Source organism: Carya illinoinensis, chromosome 10 (assembly GCF_018687715.1).
Source record: "Carya illinoinensis cultivar Pawnee chromosome 10, C.illinoinensisPawnee_v1, whole genome shotgun sequence".
NCBI classification, from domain to species: domain Eukaryota; kingdom Viridiplantae; phylum Streptophyta; class Magnoliopsida; order Fagales; family Juglandaceae; genus Carya; species Carya illinoinensis.
This window is the reverse complement of record NC_056761.1, coordinates 7,931,646-7,943,041: the sequence shown is the minus strand read 5'-3', so window position 1 is coordinate 7,943,041 and position 11,396 is coordinate 7,931,646. Positions and strand designations below refer to the sequence as shown.

The following is an 11,396-nucleotide window of genomic DNA, read 5'->3' as shown; positions in this document are numbered from 1 at the left end:
CGTGTTTCTCTCTGCACTTTTGTTGCTTACACACACACTTGGGAATCGCCGATAGGGTGGTGACTCGTGATGTCACCATCCGGACGTCTTGATTTTTCCGTGTCCGTGCGTGGGGATTTGGGGGCGCCACAACTATGAAAGCAAAAATTGATGTAGATGCACATGATAAACCCAGAACCAGAGCTTTGTTTCTTGATTTCGAGTTTTTAGTGCTAGAGTTTTTGTTCAAATGGTTGTGTTTTTGGATGGGTTTGCGACTGTGAGGTGGGGTTTTGGAATGAGGCAATGTTTGGCATTTTGGAAGTATTGAAAATTGAGGTCCCAGACTGGATGAATGTGGATTTTCCAAATCTCTAGTACTTGTTTGGGTCAACTACTAATGTGAAATTGTTAAGCGAAATATTCAAGAAGTTAAGCCTACCAAGTGTAGAAATTACCATTCATGGAATTGTTGAGCCTACCAAATGGAGGAAAATATCTTAATGCTCAAATAATAGAGATGGGTTTTACATTGCCTGAAATTTTGAGATGCACTAGCTTGGCGATGATGAGGTTGGCGAATCCAGAAAGGTGAAGTTTGGATTTTTTTTTTTTTTTTTTAAATAGACGTGGCATCAACGACTGCATTCTAGAGAAAACCTTCTGACCGGTTGGGCTGATAACCCATTAAAATCAGCCCGCCAATACACTTCTGCCACGTATGCATTTCATCTTTATGATGGTGTGACCACATCTCACCTGATAAGAAGAACCAAAGCCTTCTGGCTTTCGAATTTGCCTTCCAAACAACGAAGGGAAAGGGATTTTTCCCTTTCTAGATTTTATCCCGGTATTTCATTCTAGATTTTTCTCTGCTTACTTGTAATATATACTGAAATTCTGACGTTGCTTTCATTAACTTGGTGTTTGGTTGCCCAGAAAAATTTGCCAGAAACATTGTCGCATAAATAAGAATGGTCATTTATTTCTCACTACTCCCCTCCCTTGAACAGAAAAAAAAAAATGGTCCATTTAGACTTGGTTTCTGTGATTTTGTTCAAGTGTAGTGCTTTCACCAAGTTCAGTAAAGATGAGGCAAAGCAAGAACAGAGCAAAAACAAGCTTGCTGAGGAGCTTAAATGTCGTTCTATATGGGTTTTTGGGTGGGCAACAACCAGACCGATAGCCGCGAGGGAAAAGAGCTTCATCAAAGAGATTATTGCAGTTAGCAAATCTTCACCACTGGACTCCATATTATTTTGATAATCAAAGTTTCTCAAGGGCCTTCATTATCATGGATTATCGCTGAAATCTACTCTCCACACCACGTAAAAACCCAAAGCATTCAATCTCTCAAAGAAACACAAATGCGCAAGAGGAAACTACAACCCAATCTCATCAAAACCGATTTGTGCATGTTTTGTTTTTGGAAACTGGGTACTTTTGCCCCAGAATATCTGGGCAATTATTCATGTGGGCGTAGGGGCGAAATCGGCTTGGGTGAGTGAACGAGTAAGATGGTGGAGCTACGAGAGGGAGAGAGAGACGAGAAAAAAAAAAGGTTTTGCTTAAGGGCTGGTTGAGCGGAAATTAGTGGCTGGCTGGTGGTGGTTCTCAGCATTGGGGTTGCTCTGGTGGTGAGACTCACGGCGGGGTTGTCGTGAGAAGTGCGACGGGGTTGGGCGAAAATGCACAAAAAAAAAAAAAAAATCAAAAAATTACTCTCTTCTTCAAAAGCAACGAGAGAGAGAGACGGAAAAAAAAAAACTTGCTTAAGGGGTGGTTGGGCAGAAATCAGTGGCTGGTGGTGGTGGTTCTCACTGTTGGGGCTGCTCTGGTGGGGAGGTTCACGGTGGCATTGCTGTGAGAAGTGCGATGCGGCTGGGCGTGAGTTTTGATGGAGGAACCGAAGGGCCCAAACGGTGGCCAATCGACTTGGTGGTGCTGGTCACCACGCGACAGCTGTGCTTGGGTCGGTGTGACGGCGACGAGGGGTTATCGCGATTAAGGTGTTTATGGGGGGGTTGCGTTGGTCATGCAGGACACGATGGAGCAAAACAAAACAAAAGGGCAAACGGGGATGCGGAGAAAGGAGGGTGAGAGTTGGCGTTGTGCTGAGATGGGATGCGTCCGAGACAAGTGCTATGCAAGAAGGGGAAAAGGGCTTGCAGACGAAAAGACGAAAATAGAGTTAACGAATTGATGATTCTATGTGATTGACCTCATTTGTCTAACACTGATTTTTCCTATATGGTATTACATGAATAGAGGGCTGTTTTAATCTAATTTACAGTCCAATCGGGGTGAAACGTCTCTGTTTTATATAACGACCGTATATAGAAGAATTCGTTGACGCCACCGGTTGTATATAATGACTAGCTATATATAGAGAGAGAAGATTTGATTAGTAATATATCATTCAAATCATAAAGCGAATACGACTTTTCTAAATTATGACAAAAATAAAAAAAATCCTTTCCCCGTGCACTGGGAGTTTCAACTTTCAATGCACCGACAAAATAAATCGTACGATGTCTAGTTGGCTTTACAGCTAACGCCCCAACATACTATATTAAGCGAACAAGTCTCCATCCTGCCCCAAGTATCATGACAATCGCGCCCGCCGCCCATGAGATCACATATATCAAATCAATCTACGATCGATACAACTCTACTTTCCTACGTTAATTTTTTTTACCTGAGTCTGACCCAACTTTCTTAACAAACAAGTTTTGAACCTGCTAATCTTATTTTACAGAGTTTGTCAGACAGATTCGATTTAAACCCTATATTTTTAAAAGATTAAACTAGTCCCACCGCCTGCTGAGATTTTTTTTTTTTTTAAATTTTATGAATATTATTTTAATAATATTATAAATTTTTTTAAAAATAAATATTTTAAAAGCTTAAAAAAAATACATATAAAGAAAATATACAAAAAAATATACAAAAAGTAACTCCCGCTGTGGCGGTGGCTGTATGGCACCCATTTTTCAGGTCATAGAAATTCTCAGAAATTTCAAAATGGAAAATTAGGAATCCAGTTTTGGTTGCCGTTGAATGATCCCGCATGTGTACTTGTACTCTGACTTTTACTATTTTTCTTTTTTTACTCTAATTGCTTAGGGCATCCTCCTTAACCAAATGAGATATTTAATCAAATTTTGTATAATTTGACTTAAAAATAGTTCAAATTAGATTAGATAAATTTAAAATAATTTAAACTTTTATTACAGTGATTAATTAAAGATGAAAGACTACTATTCACTCATTAAATATTAAAATATTAATTTTTCATTCTAACCAAATAAATTAAATTAATTAAAATATAATTAACATTTAACATTTAAAATATAATTATTATTAACATTTAATAATATTTTTTAATATTAATTGAATATAATATAATTATTATTAACATTTAATAATATTTTTTTATAATATTAATTTAATATAATATAATTATTATTAAAATTTAATAATACTTTTTTAATATTAATTTAATTAGAATATAATTATTATTAATATTTAATTAGTAGAATTACAAAATGTGATAAAATAAATTAAATAAAAAAATTATTTATTTAATAATATTTTATTATTATATAAAAAATAAATAGTTAATTTAGAATTGAATTTAAATAAAATAGATAAATATAAAAAAATATTAATATTAATTAAATTTAAAAATAAATTTAACCAAACAAATGCTCTTACACGCGTACTCTGACTTTTACTTCTTTTTTCTCATCCTTCGATTGCTTAGAAAGTGTTCATTCCCCTCCACTCCCATCCATTCTCCTTGCCCCACGTGACTATCCCCTCCATCTCCCCGACTTCCAGCTCCAACAAACAGGAAAAATGCTCAGACCGTCTCCTCTCCCCTTACCCAGTTTGACTTCTTCAAAGGCCAAACCAGCCCGTCGTTATCAAGGCCAAACTCGCCTCCAAGATTACCGAGAAGAAGATCAAGGATTTGTGGGTTCAAATGCTTGCGATTTGTGGATATCTCTTTGTTTTTGGAATTTGTTTGTGGCCGTTTTGGAAACAAAGTAAAAATTGTTTCGAAAACAATGATAAAAAATAAAAAAAATAAAAAAAAAATTGTAGATTTACCTGGAAAAAACCCTTTCCAAGTACTTTGAAGTAGCCGAACTGGGTGATGGGAGTGGAGACGGTCGGAGATGTAGCAGTAGTGCTCGGAGCTGGAGGTCGGGGAGATGGAGGGAATCGGTGGGGTAGTCATGCGGGGTAGGGAAAATGAATGAGAGGGCCGAACACACCGTTTGTAAATGAAGGAGAAAAAAAATAAATAAATAAAAGTTCTTGTACATGCTGTTAGCAATTGAAGAACAAAAAAATAGAAATGAAAATGATAGGCATCCCATTCTCTTCATTTTTCTCACTTTAATTTTTAATTTTTTGTTTTTTTTTTTTTTTACATAGTGATTAAGAAAATATTATTTAATAATATTTTAAATTTTTTTCATTTTTTAAAAATATTTAAAAGTATTAAAAAAATAATTTGAAAAAAAAATATTTAAAAGTGTTTTTTTTTTATATTTTTCATATCATTTTTAATACTTTTAAATATTTTTAAAAAATAATAAAATTTACAATATTATTAAACAATATTTTCTTAATCATAATATAAATAAAAAAATAATAATTAAGTAAGTCTAGCATCACCGAAAGGAAAATAGAGAAAATAAAAGTCAGAATAGAAATGTACCTGCGGAATCATTCAGCGGGAACCCAAAAGCAGGCTCCTGGCATTTTCCTTTAAAAAATGGGACCCGCACGAGCGTAACAGTCAGTACGTCCCGTAGTTCACGCTTCTCAACAAATAAAATGCGTGTATATTATTTCTTGAAATCGAAAAATGAAAGCTTCAAGTTGCCATTCCACGAAACACAAGGCACAGCATTCATTATGGTTTCTTCGAGATGGCTTTTCTTCCTCTCCGCCATTTTCATGCTCACTAATCTAGCCGTCGCTCAGTCTGATGAACCCTTGTACCATTTTTGTTTATATGAAAAGGGTAACTATACGGCTAACAGTACCTACGAGTCAAATCTCAATCAACTCCTCTCCTCCGATGTTTCCTCCGACACCGGTAGTAACTCTGGCTTCTACAATTTCTCGTATGGCCAAAACCCCAACCAAGTACATGCAATCGGGCTTTGTAGAGGCGATGTTGACTCAGAAGTCTGCCGCGATTGTCTCAACAGAACTAAGTCTCTTTTCCCAAAGCTCTGTCCCAATCAAAAGGAGGCAATTGTTGGGTACGACTACTGTATGTTTCGCTACTCAAATCGCTCAATTTATGGAGTCATGGAAACTTCTCCTCCATTCTTTCTGTGGAACCCGAATACTGTATTGGACAATTATGTGGAGAAATTCAATGGTGTTCTTTGGACCTTGATGGAAAACCTGACTAGTCAAGCTAAAGATGGTGGTTCTCTTCGCAAGTTTGCTGCAAATAACGCAAGCGCACCACAGTTTAAAACGTTATATGCACTTGTGCAGTGCACACCTGATTTGTCTATGGATGACTGCGAAGATTGCTTACGCGGGGCTAAGGAAGCCATCCCACAATGTTGTGATAGGAAGAGGGGTGGGAGAGTAGTTTGGCCCAGCTGTAATATCAGGTTTGAGACGTATCCCTTCTTGGACTTCACAACTGATGCGTCAGCACCACCAGCCAATAACGCTACTCCAACAGGTAATACAGAACTAGTTTTTCATATATATATATATATATTATACACACACAGATGAGCGGTTACCTCAATAAAATTGGTAAACCTTACTTGGGGTCAAGGGGTTATAATAGAAATCCCAAAACCAGGTTATTCAAGTACTATTAAAAAACATCAGCCGGAACATGCAATAGAGTACTTCTTAAAGTTAAAAATATTACAAATTAAAGTGTCAGAAGTTAATAATACTTGTACGATCTAAAGCAAAAAAGCTAACTATATGATTAACAACACTGTTTGTAATGCATTTCCTTCTTTATAGATATTATAAATATGATTAATACTAAACATAATATCATTTTTGAAGGATATGATGGATATCATCGCAAATATCAGCATAAACTCAAGGAGGTTGGAAATTATTATTAAATCAATTCACAACAAGAAGAGAATTAGTTTCCACAATAATCTACTAGTAGCATAAATAAGCTCCATCCTTAAAGCTGGTAATTTTGTAAAAATGTTAGTATCCAAACCAAGATAGCAGGAAAACTAGCTAGAATGGAACAATTATAAGACCGAATGACGCCCCCACAACCAGCAGGTGCAAGATTACCTTTAAAAATACCATTAGTGTTGAGCTTAAGGGACTCTATGGGAGGGGGCAACCATTTAACAAGGAAAATGTCTCTTAGACCGTACGATGGAAGGGGAGATGTGAAGATTAATAAGGATAGAACATTTAGAAGAAGAAATAAAAATATAAGGTTTTAGGAGCAAAGTTTTTAATTTCATTTCATTTTAATTGGAATGGCCAAAATTTTTAGTGCTAGAATAGTAACCGACATGGTTTACTCTGTTCCGTTTGGAGTCCAATTCTGATCGTTCTGAATCTTGTGGTCCATTTCGGCCGGATTCTAATATTTCGGCCAAAATCTAAATTTTGATCCGAAATTAATTAATATGAAAAGTCGATAAATATCTGAAAATAAGAGCAAACTTACAAAACCAATATCTTTTTTTCTTCTTCCTGCAAGACGCCGACATGTCACATCTCTAGTCTCTCAATTTCTACCCAACGCCTTCAGTAGTTCAGCCTGCCAAATCCAAATACATTGCGGAAAAAGCTAATCGGTATTAATTTTATATTTTTTAAAATTAATTATATATTATTTATTTTTTAAATTAATTTTTAAAAAATAAAATTAATATTAAATCGAATCAAACTCGAGACTGAGTCGATTCTACTAATTTGATTTAGTCCGATTTAATTTACCCATTTATGAGTTAGTTTTTTTTTTTTTTACACCCTAAGTACCTCCACTTGAATTGTTGACCAGATTTTTTCATTTTTGACGAGACATTGACTGGACTTACCGACTTACCGACTCACCCAAAACAAACTTGACCCCGTCCTCAATCATGTCCATCATTTTTTTTTTTTTTTTGGATGATTTTTATTAAATACCGTGTTACGTCCACCACTCTCAGTTATGGTTAGGTATAAGTGAATTTTTTTTTTATTATTTTTTATACATATCTTTTAATATTTTTAAATATGTTTTGAAAGAAATAAATTGTTAATATTATTATAAAATAATTCTTTAATTACGAAGTAAAAGATAAAATAAAATAAAAAAATATGAGCAGTAGCTCCCGTAGATCTACGTACAATTTTACTTTTATTAATTACATCAACAAAAGAAATTGCCCACTGTTTTTTTTTTCTTTTTCTTTACTCGATGTATTCTATATAACTTATAATACTTATATTATTATTTCTCGATGAATTTTCTAATTCAATATTGTTCAAAAATTCATATAATTTCGATTTGTACTTGTTCATTTTTTTTCAAATCCAAATATGCAACATACTTTAATTAAACAAAATAATAAAAAAATCAACTCTAGTCATTCATTTTAACAAAAATTAATATCAATTATATTTCCATTTCTTAAAAAAAAAAATCTTAAAAGTTACATAATTTTTAATTACCAAGCATGCCCAACAACTGTCACGCTTGCAACTATGAACTCCCTTCATCTATCTAGAAAAGAAGGCCACCGGTGATCCGATGTCATACTCTGCATGTTTGGTTTTAGAATTGTTGGTGCCTTAAGCTTTTCCCTCTTCTTTTCTTCCACTTCTATCATCCTTCATCACCCACGCACCTAGTCCAAACGCCCCCTTTGGGGCACATCTTCTTACATTCCAAAACTTTATTACTAATAACGTTTCTTTTCACAATTCAGCCTCGAAATCATTGAGTCAGAATTGATTGAAATTTGGTTTCTGCAGGAAAAGGGAGTAACTCTTCTCGAACTATCATTATAGTCGTGGCGATTGTTGTTTCCGTGGTGTTAATTTTCTGGATCTGCACCTGTATCTATTTAAGGATGAGGAAGCAAAGGAAGAAAGTTGAAAATAAGTTGAAAATTGGTTCGTTGTTTCCTAATTGTTGAGTATTTGGTTTGTCTTAAATATGGAAATCATAAGAAAACTTAAACACTAAGGAAACTAAGACACGTTTCACTTTTTGGCATATATATTCTGGTTTAGTTCTAGGCACTGCTGGTGAGAACAAGAATAACATCAAATTCTCTATTGTAACAATGAATTAAGCTAATGTTTTATGCACATAAATTGCTCATTGATCATTAAGCTATGGACTTATCTTTTCACAGTGGATGAAATTAACGATACTAAATCTTTGCAAATCGACTTCAACACGATTAGAGTTGCTACTAACAACTTTTCTGATGTAAACAAACTTGGACAAGGTGGATTTGGTACTGTTTACAAGGTAATTGAACAAGATGATCATATGATAAACTTGCTATGTCATGAATCTGTAACTTGAATTACTGGAGGACAGGGGTCATTTGACATGAACACATCTATTCAGGGCAAGTTTCCAAATGGACAAGAAATAGCTGTGAAAAGGCTTTCTAGGAGTTCGGAACAAGGCAATCAAGAATTTAAGAACGAGATCTTATTAGTTGCCAAGCTTCAGCACAGGAATTTAGTAAGGCTCCTAGGTTTCTGCTTTGAAGGAAATGAAAGGCTTCTTGTCTATGAGCTTATGCCGAATGCAAGCCTTGACCACTTCATATTTGGTATGATTACATTTTTTCAAGTTGCATGTATGTTCCAACATACTTGGATATATATTTATATGTATATATATTTGACCTACAAACTCCTATATATATATGCTTAATTGAATGTGTAGATCTAAGCAAGCGTTTACATTTGGATTGGAAAATTCGATACAAAATCATAATGGGCATTGCTCGAGGGCTTCAATATCTTCATGAAGATTCTCAATTTCGCATTATTCATCGTGATCTCAAAACTAGTAATATTTTGTTAGATGAAGAAATGAACTCGAAAATTTCAGATTTCGGTATGGCTAGACTGTTTACACTAGATCAAACTCAGGCTAATACAAGGAGAATTGTGGGGACCTAGTAAGTATATATGCTAATATTTTTTAAATATTTCTGTCTCCTATAAATTAATAGAAGGATTAATTACGAAGATTTTCAATCAATATCAACATTACCAATGTACGTCCTCATGTAGTGGATATATGGCTCCGGAGTATGCAATGCATGGACACTTTTCAGTGAAGTCTGATGTCTTTAGCTACGGTGTGTTAGTTTTGGAGATGGTGTGTGGGCAAAAGAACAATTATTTCCAAAATGGAGAGAATACAGAGAATCTTCTTAGCCATGTAAGCACTGTAATGTATTTTTTTTAGAATATTTCACTTTTGCATTAAACCGATTTTCTTTGTAATATATATTGTCTATGCCTCTGTAATATTATCTTATAGGCATGGAAAAACTGGAGAGACGGAACAGCTTCAAATCTTATAGATTCAACATTGAGGGTTTGTTCAACGACTGAAATAATGCGATGCATCCACATAGGATTGCTATGTGTTCAAGAGAACATGGCTGAGAGACCAACAATGGCTTTAGTCCTCCTAATGCTTAACAGTTATTCTACGGCTCTGTCCATACCCTCGCGACCTGCATTCTTAATGCATAGCATCGTTGAATCAGACATGTCGTTAAACCTATCATTCCAAGCTTCACAAAATGAGGGTTCAATGACTGACCCATATCCTCGCTAGGTAATTCTTGATCATGCCTTCAGAAAATAAGATCAATATTTGTTGTGTTGCTAGCTTGTAGTTAATTTCTATGTACAGGCTTAATTGAGATGTATGTACGTCAAATGAGAGATGCGGAGGCACCTTTGTCGAAGCTTCAGTAGATGCATGAGGACTCAATTATTGTTTTCTAGCTATCCTTGTTAGGATTTTACAGAAGTTGTAATTTAGAACGCAACTAAGATCTTTGATACTTCTATGATACACATGATTTGATCTAGATATTTAATTCCACGGTTACAAGCGCGTAAACATAGTTTGATCGATCAATGCATGTTAATGTAAACAGATAGGGGCAAAATTCTCTTTGGAGCAATAGTGGAACAAACGATGTTTGTGCATGCAATGTACTCATGATATCAATTGCAATTCATGAAGAGATAATGTTTTCTTCTACATTTCGATGAAGGAAGCCGAACAACATTGCAGAGTGAAGACATATTTCTTGGATATGTGTGCGTATATATATATATGAAATAATTCTATTTAAAACCTTTACTCCACACACTATCCAAATGACGTTATAATTTAATTTGAAAGATAACACACCAATATGTGATGTATCAATTTTGTCATTCTTTTTAACACCAATAGTGATTTGTCATCTTTGTCTTTCTATTTAAATAGAATGACAAAAATGACAAATCATATATTGATATGTCGTGTATGGGATTATAAGTAGCATTTCTCATTTTAAAATTTGAATTATTTAAATCAAACTATGTCACGTAGATGGTGTATAGTGTAAAAGCTCTCAAATTGCATTACGTACTGATTATATATATATATATATATTTGTCTAATTACTAATCAGTTTTTGTATCATTCATCGTAACTTCAAGTCTACTAATCATGCTTTGTTGGATGTGTTAGCCACTATGATGCAATTATGCTAGACAAGGAAAAAAAGAAAAGAAAAGAGATCTGCCACTCAAGACCAAGCTGGAATTGCTGAAATCATGGGATCTACTAAATGCGACATAATTAAGATTTAAGGGAAAAGATTGTACAATTTTCATTTATGTCTTGATATTGTAATCTTGTATTTAATTACCCATTACACAACAAGATGTATATATAACGATATTTAAATATGAAATGATATATAGTCTTTTTCTTCCAACTCTTCTCTATATGTTCTTATTCTTTCATGATCCAGAGCCACAAAGGCTAATATCACTATTCAAAATGTCAGATACATCCTCTATTGCCTCCTTTGTCATTCCTAATCTCACTCAGCTCATTTCCATTAAACTAGAGAACAACAACTATCGATTATGGGTTTCATAGTTCCTACCAGTGTTAAGAACCCATGATCTTATAGGAATTATAGATGGATATGAGCCATGTTCCACACAATTTCTTCCTTTTCAAGAAGGGTCTACACCCCTTCAAACCCAGCATATATTCTTTGGAATAAGACGGATCTATACCTTTTGAGTTGGATTAATGCAACACTAACTGAGAGTGTTCTTTCCACGATGTTTGGACTCAACACCTCACGCCAAGTTTGGATTTCCTTTACTTTTTTGTT

The 11,396-nt window shown here is 34.5% G+C and overlaps 1 pseudogene; it reads left to right on the top strand.

Annotated features, from left to right (window-relative positions):
* The first annotated feature begins 4,698 nt into the window (after positions 1-4,698).
* On the top strand, positions 4,699-10,057 carry LOC122279118 (annotated as a pseudogene).
* The last annotated feature ends 1,339 nt before the right edge of the window (positions 10,058-11,396 follow it).